This window comes from Elephas maximus, chromosome 12 (genome assembly GCF_024166365.1).
Source record: "Elephas maximus indicus isolate mEleMax1 chromosome 12, mEleMax1 primary haplotype, whole genome shotgun sequence".
In the NCBI taxonomy this organism is placed as follows: domain Eukaryota; kingdom Metazoa; phylum Chordata; class Mammalia; order Proboscidea; family Elephantidae; genus Elephas; species Elephas maximus.
The window spans coordinates 9,521,590-9,540,277 of record NC_064830.1 but is presented as its reverse complement, the minus strand read 5'-3'; the positions used below and the strand labels follow the sequence as shown (position 1 = coordinate 9,540,277).

The 18,688-nt window shown below is 39.2% G+C and overlaps 1 protein-coding gene across 15 annotated transcripts in view; it reads right to left on the bottom strand.

Moving 5' to 3' along the window:
* Window positions 1–18,688, bottom strand: part of SNTG2 (syntrophin gamma 2) — a 459,193-nt gene that overhangs the window by 224,980 nt on the left and 215,525 nt on the right. The window lies entirely within an intron of this gene.

Sequence of the window (18,688 nt, the reverse complement as noted above, 5' to 3'; positions counted from 1 at the left end):
TGAATGATTTGTAGTCTTTGACTGGAGTGGTGACAGAGTGGCTGTGTACCCCCAAAAGTACAGAACAGCTATACATAATCTGCATAAATATTTGTATACAAAGTGTGCTACTATTTAAATTTAAGATCAGACTCTCTGCATACTGTATGAATGTAGTCTACCAGAAAATAAAATCTTGTGAGAAATCAATTTTGTTTAATAAATAGACAATTTTCAGACATTGGAAAAATACATGCCAGCTGGGTTAACTGTGACACAGCAAACCATACATAATAGACACAAAGTTCAAATAACATTTTAATTCTCAAACAATTAATGGCCATTACTTCAATATGATTAAAACATATTTTTCTGTTGGAATTTCAAATTATTTTCATGGTTTTAGTCACTTCATATACAATCACATATTTTATTACTTATTTTATCTAAACTAAATTTTTTGTGCTAAGTAAAAAAAAAAATTTTTTTTAATATTTACCATTGGTTAAGTAAATTTGATTTGAATACTACAAATTCTAGATGATATGCCATTGCAATTTATTATAATTCACCCAGATTCCACTGTATGCATGTCTAAATGCTTCTACTTCCATTCTAATTGTAGAAGAGTAATATCTAGCTCTTGCCCTTCACCCTACATATAACTTGTCAACAATCTGAACAGATTTAAATTCTTTCACTCCCTTTGTTCTTGTCTCTTTATTACTTCTGTCACTCCCCAAATTCATTATTTCTTACCTGGGCTATTACAACTGTGAACACTTTCCTAAAACACCAGGTGGAGCGTGAGAAATCACAGCCTAGATGGAAAATGTTCAAAGGTCCCCGTGCCCCTAGAAATCAAATCTAAGTGCCTTCCTGTGTCATTCAAAGACATTTCCACTGTGGCATCAATCACCTTCCTAGCTCCATCACCTGCTGTCTCCTCCAGGTGCTTTAAGTGAATGGATCCTTGATTACAGCCCATCCCCAGAACACACTTCGTGCTTACATATCTCTGTGCCTTTACTTATACCTTTACCTCAGAAGTTCTTCTCTTTTGCCTGGGCCTCAGAAAAATCCTCTAAAACTTCCAGACAATATAGTGTACCCACTGATGAAAAGCCTCCCCTAATTCCATCAAGCATTTTAAATATTCTTCTCATCTCATTATTGTTATTGATGGCCATGTGTTGACAATCTCCTGTGTAGCAGGTATTATAGGATATTTTTTTTTTTTACATGTATTAACTCCAGGTGATCCTATGCCATTATCTTCCTTTCACATTTCCAGGTCATCTTGTTTCCAAAGCCACCTCGTTTCACCAGCTGTTTTACTTATGCACTAGGAAGAGTGAAGAAATATCACCCAACTGTTGTTCACTCATTGCCATGGGCATTCTCCAAATTTCTAGTAGAAGAACAAACCATGTCTTCAAGTATCTATTAGGGACCAGGGTTCTAGTAGTGCAAAAAAAAAAAAAAAAAAACCAGTTGCCCTAAGTTGATTCTGACTCATGGCAACCCCTTTTGTGTCAGAGTAGAACTATGCTCCATAGGCTTTTCAATGGCTAAATTTTTTTCGGGAGATCATTAGGCCCTTTTCCCGAGGTGACTTAGGGTGCACTTGAGCCTTCAAATTTCCAGTTAGCAGCATTGTGAGTTAAGTGTTTGCACTAGCCAGGGACTCAGATAGTGCAAACTGACTATGAAACAGAAGTATTTCTCAGACCAACTCAAGGAAGGTATCAAAGCTTGAAATTTAGAGTATTTGTCCGAGACCGTCCTCCATCCCTGCACAAGATCCTAGAGAGAAAATAACCAAATAACAAGAAGCAGAACATAAAGTATTTTCTTAGATTAACAGAACACAAAATGAGTCTGAGAAAAGCTCAGTGTAACTTCATCCTCTCTTTCTGCAACAACAAAAAAAAAAAAACCAGAGGTGGGGCCAAGATGGCAGACTAGGTGGACGCTACCGCGGATCCCTCTTGCAAAAAAGACTCGGAAAAACAAGTGAATCGATCACATACATAACAATCTACGAACTCTGAACAACAAGCACAGACTTAAAAAAAAAAAAACAGAAAATGAACAAATACGGGCAGACAGCGACCGTTTCCAGAACTAGGAGCCAGCGTACCAGGCAGGTGACCTTCGGAGCCTGATCTGGGGCAGAGCCCAGGGGGGCAGACGGCACAGACAAGGGGCCCAGCCCTACCCCCCCCGAACCCATCCCGGGAGAGAGTCTAGCTGGTTGGCGTGGGCGCCGTAGCGGCGCAGCAGGAGGGAGAAGCACCCAGGAGGTAGTGACTGATCTTGGAGTGGGGAGAGCAGCGTCCCAGCCGGGGAGCCGTCCCGCCGGGAGTTTGGCGGGAAGCAGGCGGGGCGCGAGCGGGGCGGGGGTCAGCTATATTTCCCTAAAGCGACCCCGGGGCAGGGCCCACACGTTCGTGCGGGGGGACGCCCACCCAGTTTGCGCGTGTGGCGCGGCGCACCAGAGGGAGAAGTCCCCGGGAGGAAGTGTCTGGTCTTGGAGCGGGGAGAGTAGCGTCCCAGCCGGGGTGCCTTCCCGCTGGGATTTTGGCGAAAGTGGGTGGGGCGTGAGCACAGGGTCCAATTATATTCTCCTGAATAGACCCTGGGGGCGGGCCCACTCGTTCGTGCGGGAGACACCCACCCAGTTCACGAGAGTGGTGCTGCGCACCGGAGGGTGAAGTCCCCGGGAGGAAGTGACTGGTCTTGGAGCGGGCAGAGGAGCATCTCAACTGGGGAGCCATCCCGCCCGGATATTGGCGGAAGGGGGTGGAGCGTGAACACGGTGATCAGCTCTATATTCTGTGGTGCTACACTCCTAGCTCTCTGATCCCTCCCCCACCCTCCCCAGGAGGCTCCATTAACATCCGAATACCAGGAGCCAGAGGGAGAATTCAGATAGGGATCTGACTGCATTTTTTTTTAGCTGATTACCTGGAAAATCTAGTTTCCCAGTGATGGCTCGGAGACAGCAGTCCATATCAAACCACATAAAGAAACAGACCATGACAGCTTCTCCAACCCCCCAAACAAAAGAATCAAAATCTTTCCCAAATGAAGATACAATCCTGGAATTATCAGATACAGAATATAAAAAACTAATTTACAGAATGCTTAAAGATATCACAAATGAAATTAGGATAAATGCAGAAAAAGCCAAGGAACACACTGATAAAACTGTTGAAGAACTCAAAAAGATTATTCAAGAACATAGTGGAAAAATTAATAAGTTGCAAGAATCCATAGAGAGACAGCATGTAGAAATCCAAAAGATTAACAATAAAATTACAGAATTAGACAACGCAATAGAAAGTCAGGGGAGCAGACTCAAGCAATTAGAATGTAGACTGGGACTTCTGGAGGACCAGGGAATCAACATCAACATAGATGAAAAAAAATCAGATAAAAGAATTAAAAAAAATGAAGAAACCCTAAGAATCATGTGGGACTCTATCAAGAAGGATAACTTGCGAGTGATTGGAGTCCCAGAACAGGGAGGGGGGACAGAAAACACAGAGAAAATAGTTGAAGAACTCCTGACACAAAACTTCCCTGACATCATGAAAGACGAAAGGATATCTATCCAAGATGCTCATCGAACCCCATTTAAGATTGATCCAAAAAGAAAAACACCAAGACATATTATCATCAAACTTGCCAAAACCAAAGACAAACAGAAAATTTTAAAAGCAGCCAGGGAGAAAAGAAAGGTTTCCTTCAAGGGAGAATCAATAAGTTCAGACTACTCAGCAGAAACCATGCAGGCAAGAAGGGAATGGGACGACGTATACAGAGCACTGAAGGAGAAAAACTGCCAACCAAGGATCATATATCCAGCAAAACTCTCACTGAAATATGAAGGAGAAATTAAGATATTTACAGATAAACACAAGTTTAGAGAATTTGCAAAAACTAAACCAAGACTGCAAGAAATGCTAAAGGAGATTGTGTGGCCTGATGACCAATAATATCAGGTACCAGCACAATACAAGGTCACAAAACAGAACGTCCTGATATCAACGCAATTCAAATAGGGAAAGCACAAAAGCAAACAAATTAAGATTAATTCTAAAAAATACATAAATAAACAAAATAATACACATAATAGGAAATCATGGAAATCAATAGATAAACGATCACAATAATCAAAAAGAGGGACTAAATATAGGAGGCATTGAACTGCCAGATGGAGAGTGATACAAGGCGATATAGAAGGATACTAGTTAGGTTTTTACTTAGAAAAATAGGGGTAAATAATAAGGTAACCACAAAAAGGAATATCAATTCCACAACTCAAGAAAAAAGCCAAGAAAAACGTAACGACTCAACAAACAAAAAGTTAAACATTATGAAAATGAGGATCTCACAAGCTACTAAGAGAAACGTCTCAGCACAAAAAAGCATGTGGAAAAATGAAATGGCCAACAACACACCTGAAAAGGCATCAAAATGACAGCACTAAAAACTTATTTATCTATAATTACGCTGAATGTAAATGGACTAAAGGCACCAATAAAGAGACAGAGAGTCACGGACTGGATAAAGAAACACGATCCATCTATATGCTGCCTACAAGAGACACACCTTAGACTTAGAGACACAAACAAACTAAAACTCAAAGGATGGAAAAAAATATATCAAGCAAACAATAAGCAAAAAAGAAGAGGAGTAGCAATATTAATTTCTGACAAAATAGACTTTAGGCTTAAATCCGCCACAAAGGATAAACAAGGACACTATATAATGATAAAAGGGACAATTGATCAGGAAGACATAACCATATTAAATATTTACGCACCCAATGACACGGCTGCAAGATACATAAATCAAATTTTAACAGAATTGAAAAGTGAGATAGACACCTCCACAATTATAGTAGGAGACTTCAACACACCACTTTCGGAGAAGGACAGGACATCCAGTAAGAAGCTCAATAGAGACACGGAAGACCTACTTACAACAATCAACCAACTTGACCTCATTGACTTATACAGAACTCTCCACCCAACTGCTGCAAAATATACTTTTTTTTCTAGTGCACATGGAACATTCTCTAGAATAGACCACATATTAGGTCATAAAACAAATCTTTGCAGAATCCAAAACATCGAAATATTACAAAGCATCTTCTCAGACCACAAGGCAATGAAGCTAGAAATCAATAACAGAAAAACTAGGCAAAAGAAATCAAATACTTGGAAAATGAACAAGACCCTCCTGAAAAAAGACTGGGTTATAGAAGACATCAAGGAGGGAATAAGGAAATTCTTAGAAAGCAACGAGAATGAAAATACTTCCTATCAAAACCTCTGGGACACAGCAAAAGCAGTGCTCAGAGGCCTATTTATATCGATAAATGCACACATACAAAAAGAAGAAAGAGCCAAACTCAGAGAACTGTCCCGACAACTTGAACAAATATAAAGTGAGCAACAAAAGAACCCATCAGGCACCAGAAGAAAACAAATAATAAAAATTAGAGCTGAACTAAATGAATTAGAGAACAGAAAAACAATTGAAAGAATTAACAAAGCCAAAAGCTGGTTCTTTGAAAAAATTAACAAAATTGATAAACCATTGGCTAGACTGACTAAAACAGGAAAGGAAACAAATAACTCGAATAATAAACGAGAAGGACCACATCACAACAGAGCCAAATGAAATTAAAAGAATCATTTCAGATTACTACGTAAAATTGTACTCTAACAAATTTGAAAACCTAGAAGAAATGGATAAATTTTTGGAACAATACTACCTACCTAAACTAACACATTCAGAAGTAGAACAACTAAATAGACCCATAACAAAAGAAGAGATTGAAACGGGAATCAAAAAACTTCCAACAAAAAAAAGTCCTGGCCCAGACGGCTTCACTGCAGAGTTCTACCAAACCTTCAGAGAAGACTTAACACCATTACTATTGAAGGTATTTCAAAGCATAGAAAAAGACGGAATACTACCCAACTCATTCTATGAAGCTACCATCTCCCTGATACCAAAACCAGGTAAAGACATTACAAAAAAAGAAAATTTTAGACCTATATCCCTCATGAACATAGATGCAAAAATCCTCAACAAAATTCTAGCCAATAGAATCCAACAACACATCAAAAAAATAATTCACCCTGATCAAGTGGGATTTATACCAGGTATGCAAGGCTGGTTTAATATCAGAAAAACCATTAATGCAATCCATCACATAAATAAAACAAAAGATAAAAACCACATGATCTTATCAATAGATGCAGAAAAGGCATTTGACAAAGTTCAACACCCATTTACGATAAAAACTCTTACCAAAATAGGAATTGAAGGAAAATTCCTCAACATAATAAAGGGCATCTATGCAAAGCCGACAGCCAATATCACTCTAAATGGAGAGAACCTGAAAGCATTTCCCTTGAGAACGGGAACCAGACAAGGATGCCCTTTATCACCGCTCTTATTCAACATCGTACTTGAAGTCCTAGCCAGGGCAATTAGGCTAGACAAAGAAATAAAGGGTATCCAGATTGGTAAGGAGGAACTAAAGCTATCACTATTTGCAGATGACATGATCGTATACATGGAAAACCCTAAGGAATCCTCCAGAAAACCACTGAAACTAATAGAAAAGTTTGGAAGAGTCTCAGGTTATAAAATAAACATACAAAAATCACTTGGATTCCTCTACATCAACAAAAAGAACACCGAAGAGGAAATAACCAAATCAATACCATTCACAGTAGCACCCAAGAAGATAAAATACTTAGGAATAAATCTCACCAAGGATGTAAAAGACCTATACAAAGAAAACTATAAAACTCTGCTACAAGAAATTCAAAAGGACATACATAAGTGGAAAAACATACCCTGCTCATGCATAGGAAGACTTAACATAGTAAAAATGTCTATTCTACCAAAAGCCATCTATACATATAACGCACTTCCAATCCAAATACCAACGTCATATTTTAAGGGGATAGAGAAACAAATCACTAATTTCATATGGAAGGGAAAGAACCCCCGGATAAGCAAAGCATTACTGAGAAAGAAGAAGAAAGTGGGAGGCCTCACTCTACCTGATTTCAGAACCTATTATACAGCCACAGTAGTCAAAACAGCCTGGTACTGGTACAACAACAGGCACATAGACCAATGGAACAGAATTGAGAACCCAGATATAAATCCATCCATGTATGAGCAGCTGATATTTGACAAAGGACCAGTGTCAGTCAGTTGGGGAAATGATAGTCTTTTTAACAAATGGTGCTGGCATAACTGGATATCCATTTGCAAAAGAATGAAACAGGACCCATACCTCACACCATGCACAAAAACTAACTCCAAGTGGATCAAAGACCTAAACATAAAGACTAAAACGATAAAGATCATGGAAGAAAAAATAGGATCAACCCTAGGAGCCCTAATACAGGGCATACACAGAATACAAAACATTACCAAAAATGATGAAGAGAAACCCGATAACTGGGAGCTCCTAAAAATCAAACACCTATGCTCATCTAAAGACTTCACCAAAAGAGTAAAAAGACCACCTAAAGACTGGGAAAGAATATTCAGCTATGACATCTCAGACCAGCGCCTGATCTCTAAAATCTACATAATTCTGTCAAAACTCAACCACAAAAAGACAAGCAACCCAATCAAGAAGTGGGCAAAGGATATGAACACACATTTCACTAAAGAAGATATTCAGGCAGCCAACAGATACATGAGAAAATGCTCTCGATCATTAGCCATTAGAGAAATGCAAATTAAAACTACGATGAGATTCCATCTCACACCAACTAGACTGGCATTAATCCAAAAAACACAAAATAATAAATGTTGGAGAGGCTGTGGAGAGATTGGAACTCTCATACACTGCTGGTGGGATTGTAAAATGGTACAACCACTTTGGAGATCCATCTGGCGTTATCTTAAACAGTTAGAAATAGAACTACCATACAACCCAGAAATCCCACTCCTCGGAATATACCCTAGAGATACAAGAGCCTTCACACAAACAGATATATGCACACCCATGTTTATTGCAGCTCTGTTTACAATAGCAAAAAGCTGGAAGCAACCAAGATGTCCATCAACGGATGAATGGGTAAATAAATTGTGGTATATTCACACAATGGAATACTACGCATCGATAAAGAACAGTGACGAATCTCTGAAACATTTCATAACATGGAGGAATCTGGAAGGCATTATGCTGAGCGAAATGAGTCAGTTGCAAAAGGACAAATATTGTATAAGACCACTATTATAAGATCTTGAAAAATAGAAAAAACGGAGAAGAACACATACTTTTGTGGTTACAAAGGGGGGAGGGAGGGAGGGGGGGAGGGAGGGAGGGAGGGAGGGAGGGAGGGAGGGAGAGGGCTTTTTATTGATCAATCTGTAGATAAGAACTGCTTTGGGTGAAGGGAAAGACAACACTCAATACAAGGAAGGTCAGCCTAATTGGACTGGACTAAAAGGAAAGAGGTTTCCGGGATAAAATGAAAGCTTCAAAGGTCAGCGGAGCAGGTGCTGGGGTCTGGGGAACTTGGTTTGAGGGGACTTCTAAGTCAATGGGCAAAATAATTCTATTATGAAAACATTCTGCATCCCACTTTGAATTGTGGCGCCTGGGGTCCTAAATGCCAACAAGCGGCCATCTAAGATACATCAATTGGTCTCAACCCACCTGGAGCAGAGGCAAAGGAAGAACACCAAGGTCACACGACAACCAAGAATACAAGAGACAGAAAGGGCCACATGAACCAGAGACCTACATTATCCTGAGACCAGAAGAACTAGCTGGTGCCCGGCCACAATCGAGGTTTGCCCTGTGAGGGAGCACAACAGACAACTCCTGAGGGAGCAGGAGACCAATGGGATACAGACCCCAAATTCTCATGAAAAGACCATACCTAATGGTATGACTGCGACTAGAGGAATCCCAGAGACAATGCTCCCCAGAACTTCTGATGGCACAGGACAGGAACCATCCCCGAAGACAAATCATCAGGCATGAAAAGGACTGGTCAGTGGGGAGGAGAGAGATGCTGATGAAGAGTGAGCTAATTAAATCAGGTGGACACTGGAGAGTGTGTTGGCAACTCTTGACTGGAGGGGGGATGGGAAGATAGAGAGAGAGGGAAGATGGCAAAATTGGCACGAAACGAGAGACTGAAAGGGCTGACTCAATAGGGGGATAGCAAGTGGGAGAAGAGAGTAAGATGTATGTAAACCTACATGTGACAGACTGATTGGAATGGTAATGTTCACTTGAAGCTTAATAAAAATTAATTAAAAAAAAAAAAAAACCCAAAATACTACAATGCCCTCTCATGAGTAATTCCTTATCTCTGGATATGACAGGTATGAAGGTGAAGGTGGCAAAGATAATGAAAGACTGCCATTTGCCTGCCGCATGCTGGTAAGTGGATCACAGCTATACTCTAGTTGCCCTGAGAGCTCAATTTAATTTGAAATTTAAAAGACCGGAGTATTACCTAGAGATGGCACCCTGGTGGCCCAGTGGTTAAAGCACTTGGTTGTTAACCAAAAGGTCAGTGACCCGAAGCCACTAGCTACTCCACAAAAGAAAGATGTGGCAGTCTGCTTCTGTAAAAATGTACAACCTTGGAAACCCAATGGGGCAGCTCTACTCTGTCCTATAGTGTCGCTATGAGCCAGAGTCGACTCCATGGCAGTGGTTTTGGGTTTCGTATTATCTAGAGAAGAAGAATTTGGGACTTGTGAAACTCACTGTTGTCACATTACTAAATGTACCACTCTCATCTCACAACAAGGTACCAAAATAAATAAATAAATAAAAACACAAACAAACCCATTGCCACGGTGTTGATTCCAACTCATAGCAACCCTATAGGACAGAGAAGAACTGCCCCCATAAGGTTTCCTAGGCTGTAAATCTTTATGGAAGCAGACTGCCACACCTTTCTACTGTGGAGCAGCTGGTGGGTTTCAACCACCAACATTTTTGGTTAGCAGCCGAGTGCTTAACCATTGCACCACCAGGGTAGTGCCTGTTTTTATCCACTCCTTCAGGTATACTAACCCGTGTTCTAGGCAGTTTGCTTTAAATTCATTTTGGAAAGAGTTGGTGTGTTTGAATGCATGCAAACACACTCGCACACATGCACACATATACACACACTCACCTGTCTAAGTACTTATTGAAATAATAACCTTTCTGGAGAAAAAATTTGGTTTGCAGCATTAAAAACTTATATTTGTTAAGGGTTAATTAACGCCAGAAGGCTAATTCACATATTTGCATGGATCAGAACTTTAGCTTAGTTTGCTAGGTCCTTGTGGAGACATCACAATGGATAAATAAATTCTGTCTGTGGCCAGAGAAAATCACTAAGGTGTGCAACAAGGTGGACCGGCACATTTAGACACTTTCTAAGAAGCGTGCTTAGCTTCAACTTATTTTTCAAGGCCCAAACGTTTACCCTTCCTTGATTTGTTATACTTCAAAATAGCTAAATGAGATAAAGTGTTTGCCTCATCGCCAATCTTTTTTAAAAAAACATTAGTTCACAATATGCATAAGCTATACGAAAGGAGCCACGGGGTTACAATGGTTAAGCCCTAGACTGCGAAACGGAAGGTTGGCAGTTCAAACCCACCTGTTGATCCCTAATAGAAAGACGTGGCAGTCTATGTCCGTAAAGATTACAACCTTGGAAATCCCATGGGGGCAGTCCGACCCTGTCCTAAAGGGCCACTATGGGTCAGGATGCACTCTACGGCAATTGGATGAAGCATATTAAAATATATTTGAATATTGACCATTGATGCCACCAAATTCCATAAATGACTTCCAAACTGTTTCTCCATTCCCATATCATGATCTTAAAACTGACAGATGTTAGGGAGAGCATGATCCCACTCCTCGGGTTTATATGGCAATACTCTTTTTCTACCATATAGCATCAAGTAATCGCTTTTTGCATCCAGTTAAAATCAGTAATTATGGCACCTTTCCTAGAAGCTCCCTACCAGCTTTATGCCTGCATCTCTGATCAGCACTCAACATCTGCTCTGCTCAGTGTCTTTCCAACCTCTAATTCACCATCCATACCATCAAAAAACTCTTTACAGGTATGCCAAGTATTTTTCTTTTCCTAGAAAGGACACAACTTCTAAAGGAACCGCCACCTCCACCCTGCAAATTTGAATACTCCACTCAAGCAATTTGCTCCTTTTTAGAGGCTAGTGTCTAGATCTAACCGAGACAAAGAGTTTGTAATGTAATAGGGCCCTACATGGGGTCTTGCCAGCTAGAGTTGCTGAATTCTTCCAGGGGAATGTCAAAAAACATACCACGTAGTTATACATGCAAGCAGCCTCAAAAGAGTTAATGTATTTTAAATACATTAACTGAAATAACAATATATTGGATAGTGCAAAATATCAATAATATGAGAAATGTATGATGAAAAATAAATATCTTCCACATACCAGATTCCTACTTCTACATCTCAGAGACAACTTTTCCTTGCACTTTTTGTGAGTCTTTCCAGAAATATTACATACATTTACAAGACTGCCTTCTTCTTTGTGTGCAAACGGGTCATACCTACCCAAATTTATAGTTCTTGTATATTTTAACCCAGCAACAACATTTGCTGATGCATTAGGACATAGCAATAAAGAGGTATGTACAGGAATGTTTAATGCTTTCTAGGTCCTTGTGGAGATATCACACTGGACAAATAAATTTGGTCTGTGGGCCAGAGAACAATCACTAAGGCGTGGAACAAAGTGAACCGGCACATTTAAGTACTTTTTATCAGGAAGTATACTACTTGTCCCATTTATATGTCTCATTTTTGCTTAAATAGAACCCTGTTCCACACCGTTTGACACATTACTTTCTTTGCCTAAAATATACAACTTGCAGCTCATTCTATGGCAGCTCATATATGTCCGTCTTACTCTTTTTCATGCATGCACAATATTCCATTTTAGAAATATTCTACCCTTTTATCAATTAATTCATGGTTTTTAAATCTGTTGAGAAGATTCATAATCCTTCCTTTTCTTTCTTACTCTTACCTGTTTCTTCTCTAATATTTCCTCAGAAGTCTTTATATCTTGTATCATTACAAGAACAAACTCAGGTCAAACTTTTGGATTATTTGTCTCTCTTTTATTTGCCCTCTATGGTTTTTTGTTTTATAATTTGTGCCTTAATCTTTATTGCCTCCTTTGTTTGTATACCTTTGGGTTGTTCTGTTCTCTTTTTTTCAAAATTTTGAGGTGAAAAATTGGCAATTTTTTTGTTTACCTTCTTGCTTTCTACATACACATGCTGACTGATCCCTTTCAAACGTTAGATTCCTAGAGCCACCAGGTAATCGTACCGTATTTTTTTCTGATCCCCCCCCACTCCCCCACACTAGTTGATAATTCTTACTTTGGATTTTCTAAGGAAGCTTCAACACATCCTCTCCTAGCTTCCTTTTAATTCATGACCTTGAGGAATTAGAAGCTACCAAAAGACCATCCCACAGTCCCGATTACCACAACTCCCGCCATACCTAAATCTGTCTTGGACACTCTACCTTCTTTCCCATGCTAAGGATGAATTATGTCTCGTAGAAAAAGAATCCACCCATTTCACCTACTCAAGGCTATTCCTCCATCTGCTTTTTCCCCCCTCTCTCTGGAATCATTTTTCCCCTCTCTACTAGACCAGGAAACCCTGGTGGTGCAGTGGTTAAGAGCTACAGCTGCTAATCAAAAGGTAGGCAGTTTGAATCCACCAGGAGCTCCTTGGAAACTCTGTGAGGCAGTTCTACTCCATTCTATAGGGTCGCTAATAGTCAGGATCAACTTGATGGTGATGAGTTTGGCTTTTCTTTTTTTCCTACTAAACCATTCTGTTAGCCAACAAACATGCTATGATTTCTCCTATTTGGGAAGAGATGATGTGACACAAACTAAAATAAAAATCTTCTTGACTGTATGTTCCCCTCCAGTTACTATTCCATGTTCCTTTTCCTCTTTAGAGCAAACATCTTGAAATTATCATCTATATTCACTATCGTTTATTCCTTTTCTCCTATTATTTTTTAACCCACCCCAGTTAGACTTTTTCTTAAATCTCTCACCAAACTTTCAAGGTCACCAAAGATCTCTAAGAGGATAAATACATTAGGCAGACCTCAGTTCTCATTTTATAAGATTCTTAGAAGTATTTTGTAGAGTTGACCATTCTCTCTCCTCATTTAAACTTCTTCACTTGACTTTTTGCTTATCACACATTCTTGGATTTCCTCATTCAATGGCTGCCCCTTTGGCAATTTCATGGTTTTATATATATTCATCTTCTGATGAATCACAATTTTTTATCTCCAGCCCAGACCGCTCTCCTGACCACCAGACTCACATCCACAACTACCTACATGACACTCGTTCTAAATTCAAACTCTTTTTTTCCTTCTCAAATGGCATCATCAAGTGATTTTCTCCCTCTCAGTAAATGGAAAATGAATTTTTAGTTCCTCCTGCCAAAAATTTTGAACTTATCCTTATAAATACAGATATAGTCACCTTGCATGAGTCCCCCAGTCCAGATCCAGCTCACTGTTTATCCTGCTTAGATTATTACATAAACTTTAACTGACCTTCTTGTTCTAATCTTGACCCTCACTGGCCATTCATTCCTAACATGTGCTTGTTGTTTGTTAGCTGCCATCAAGTTGGCCCTTGACTCACTGGGGGCCCATGAACAACAGGATTAGACCATTGAGATCTGCAGGGTTTTTCACTGACTAATTTTTGGCAATAGATTGCAGGCCTTTCCTTATAGCCCATCTTACTCTGAAAACTGTTCAGACATCCCACAGAGTAATCATATTTTCTCAACCACTTACTATGGTCAACTCAAATAAAGTTAAACATTCTTTATTAAAAAATAATAATTTACCTTTTTCAAGACCCTCAACGAGATGGATTGACACAGTGGCTGCAACAATGGGCTCAAGCATAACAACGTGAGGATGGCACAGGACCAGGCGTGTTTTGTTCTGTTGTGCACAGACTCACTATGCATCAGAACTGACTCCACAGCACTTATCAACAACAACAGTTTTTAGATGCTTTGTTCATATGGGTTTAAGTGGGTAAAAGGAAGAAAGTCTTCATTCGTGAATAGTCCCTTAAATTTGGTTTTAAAACCAGGACATTTTGAACAAAGAAATTATTTTATTGCAAATGAATAAAGTGACATTAAAGTATTTAATGCCACAGTCAGCAGCGAGGTAGTCTAAGACAAAAAAATAGCAGTTTATACAACTGGGCCATTTGAGCTTGACACCAAATCTATTCGTTACCCTGAGCTCCCACCTGAATTTGTGCTGTTAGGGATGTCTATCTGATGGACAAGGTAGCACAATATGCTGGCTAGGCAAGGAAACTTTGAAGCACTAACTTTTGCGCATAGAGCAATGGGATTTTTAAAGATAACTGCTTAAGGCAAAACCACCATCTCCTTTGTCAAATGAAGCATGCAATATCTATCCCTGGAACTATGGCTTTAGCATCCTTCAAAAACCACCTATAGCACGCACTGTTGAGTTCATATTGCCCTGCGGAATAGGCTGGAGCTGGGCTGATGCTTACTTTATCTATCTAGTTTGGGTATATACACTGAGTTGTTTCAAGAGTTTGAAAAAATGTTGTTACCTGAAAAGAAACAAAGCTACACTGTATTTCTTTATTGAAAACGACTTAATTCTATTTAAATACACTATATTAATAAGCAAATCGAACTCAGTATATTAAATCCTTCTTTAATTATTTTTTATTGTCAATATTCTTTTAATATTTGAGCCTAGCATTTACATTCCTATGAAAACCTGCTTATGCAAGAGAGAGAACTGCATCAGAGCACATTTCTCTGTCTGTCTCTCTCTCTCTCTCTATATATATAAATTTTTTGTTGTTCTAAAAGTAAATCCATCTTCATGAAAATCTTCACTCTTATCTGGTGGTATCTTTGCACATGTTCTGAATTTATATGAGGGTTACGCTAACCATAAACCAACCAACATGTTATCTAAGTGTTCCACTATGCAAGGCCAATCCACAAATCTTAAACCCCTTCGACTATTGCCCATAAAAATAAAAGGCTTAAAAACTATACAGAATATTGATAGTCAATATCTTTTGTTCTACCTATCTGCTGTTCACTCAAGTATTCCTACATTCCTACTTATAGCCTCATATATAATTAGTCCTCATATTTCATTATTGACAAAAAAGTAGACAAAGCTCTACTTTAGCCTTATCTAGCCCCGTCAACATCAATAATGCATGTATACATGCATCACTCACTCCCCAGCAATCTGAGTGACAAACAAGTGCTAATCACTGAATTAGACAATGCATTGCTGGGTCTCCTTGCACATAATTAAGACCTCCTTATTAGGCATACTTAAAGGTAGTGCCAGAATGTGTTTTCACTGGCTTATGATAGAGTAAGTTTATACAGGAAGCCCTGGTGGTGCAATGGTTAAGAGCTACTGTGGCTAACCAAAAGGTCAGCAGTTCAGATTCATCAGCTGCTCCTTGGAAACCTTAAGGGGCAGTTCTACTCTGTCCTATAGGGTCACTGTGAGTTGGAATCCGTGTGACAGCAACAGGTTTGGTTTTCTGGTTTGGAAGTTTCTATAAAACATTGATGCTTCCCCTAGCTTTAACACTGACTCTAATAGTATTGCAAAGGGCATCTACAGAGTCCTCCATATTCTTTGTGGTACCAACATTAAAAATGGCCAAGAAATTTGTCCCTGAAAGGAGATCACAGATAGACTGGATTGCCCATTTTATCTTTGGAGATCACCAGAGTAATCTCATTATGTCTTACATTCCTATGAACTCAGTCACAGGATGTCCAAGACTAACAGATCGCCTCATACATTCTCCCCTACCCAATCTATGAAACTGTTCCTCTATGATAAACTTTTTTTTTTTTTAATCAGTAAACTCTCCTATGTGCTAAAATTCTTTTCTAAAGGCTCCATTCACCTTCTTATCCTAATAAAAACCGGCTCATAGTGTCAGAGCCATGCTCCTCTCACACCTTACTCAGTGTTTCTGTTTCTGTGTAACGTACACATCACTGGTGTTGGAGGTGAGATAAGCAGTATCCTTGCTTTTCATTGCTGCTTACAGGTAACTGCCTAAAACACCCAACTTCTTTGAAGAACATGCTTTCAGAGGAAACCACACTGAGTCATCCCTTGGTGCAGGCCTCTACTGACCTGACCACTCACGCCCATCCTTCTCTCCACTACCACAGCTAGCGTTGTTCTTGGGAATTTCAATATCAATGTACTCTATTTTTCATATCCATCTCTTACCTTGCCTTCTCAGTTTTTTGAGTCCCTTGTCACCAAGAATCTTACTATTCACTCAGTCACACATGCCCAAAGACTTTTAAAATATCTCCTGCTTTACCAAAATTTCCCCAACCAGAATCTTAATTTTGAGCATCTCAGATATCAGGCCATTTGATATCCCTTACTCAAGTAAGTCTAAACCACACCACAGGCTTCAAACTATTGGTCTTACTACAATTTTACTATACACCTTGGCCTGTTTCTTCACTGGCCTCTTTATCATGCCTAAATTCAACAGCTGGTTGTCATCGTTTTGCCTTGCATGCATCATAATCATTGGTCTCCACCCATCACATTCACTAGTCAAAAATCCAGCCTGCTTATATACAACTCTTTCCAATTCTGTACCTGCACCCCGGTGGCAAAACTTGACTCGAGATAAACATATTATCTAGTAGATTAAGCTGGCTCTAAATTTAAGACCATTCATCTCAAGTAGGTCCTAGGGTAACATGCATTTCCCAACCTATTTACTCCCCTTTACCAAAGACGACTAATTCACTCTTCTCTCAACTGCAACCTCAACACCACTTTCTCCTCCCCCCGCCTCTGCTGCTCATCATACGTCCTATTTCAATGAGAAAATAAAAGAGAACTTCCTTATGTTTCTACCACCATGCCTGCCAATTTATCTACAGCTGAATCCATATTCCATGTCTTTCTCATAGCAATGAAGGAATAGTCTTTGTTCCCACCTAAGGCCCAGAGAATTCACATCCTCTGGCCTTCTGAAAGACATGCACCTGTGATGATCCCTTTCCTATGTCATCAACATTTTCTTCTACATCCATTTCTTCCCCTCAGAACACTAACATGCCACAGTTTCTTCTACCATAAAATCTTGCCCTTCATCCAACATCCATATGCAACAACCGTGACACTTATCAGATCGCTTACATAGCAAAATGTTTCACAAAAGTTGCTTATACTTACTCTATCAACTCTCTCACTTCTCATTCATCTTGAACCTCTCAGATCACCCTCATTAAAGCTGTGCTTGTGAGGATTCCCACTGGCCTCTGCATTGTCAAACTCAATGACGAATTCTCAGTTTTTGTCTAAATTAACCTCTCAGAAGCTTTTGATAAAGATGATCACTGTTTGCTTTTTTAATACTTTTTTTTTCTTTTGGCTTCCAGTGTACCACACCATCTTGGTGTTCCTTCTTTCTCATTGGATTTTCTTTTCTGTCTTATTGATCCTGCTCAGCTTCCTGGATTCCAAATGTTGGAGTATTTTTTTTTTTTAAGTAACAGTCCCTGAGCCTCTACCTCAGTATGGGCACTACCTTCCTAGATACTTACTTCCAATCTCCTGGCTCTCAAAGACACGTTTCACTTATGACTCCTAATTTTATATCTGCAGCTCAAATGTTTTCCATATAAAAAGACTCTTCCATTAAACTAATTTCTGATCTAAGCTGTATAGTCGTTATGGAGCCTCTCTTTCTCTTGCATCCTACGTTAAGTCCAACAATAGGTCCTTTAGATATAATTATAAAATGTATCTGCAGTCTGACCATTTGTCTCCACTTGTACTACTGTTTTCAAAGCAACTCAACTAATATATGTTGAAGTTGATAGTGGAATCTATGTGTACCATACTCTAAGGGCTTTGAGCCTACCTATTTAATTTGCACTGTGTTGAAAATGTTTGCCTATTCTTTCATTTTTAACCTTTTAGACTCACTTTGTTTTAAACATTTCTTTGGTAGATGGCATATAATCGTGTGTGTGTGTGTGTTTGTGTGTGTGTGTTTGTGTGTGTGTGTGTGTGTGTGTGTGTGCTGGCAGGGGTAGGATAGGGTGGGAGGCCTGAGTTTTTGAACCAATGTGAGGGTGCACTTGTTAAAATCTGGATTATTAATTTCATTTGCCTTTAATGTCACAATGCTTTAACTTATGTAGTTTGATAGTTCACTAGATACCCAATATTTGATCATAAATTCAGTAATTTTTAGAATAATTCAGTGACAAGTTGTTAATATTATGGTTATGCTTGTGTTCCCATCATTTTACTTCATGTTTTCTGTTTTTCATGCCCTTTTGCTTTTTCTTTTTTATTTTATACGACCTATATTATCATTGCTCCACTCTTTCCATTCTATTTTTCCCACCTCATATTTCAAGGTATATATATATATATATATATATAATTTTATATTTTATAGATTTAACTTTTTAACTTTAATCCATATGCCTAATCTTACTTTTCTCAAGCTGATAGCTTCAGAAGGAAACTCACGTGCTTCG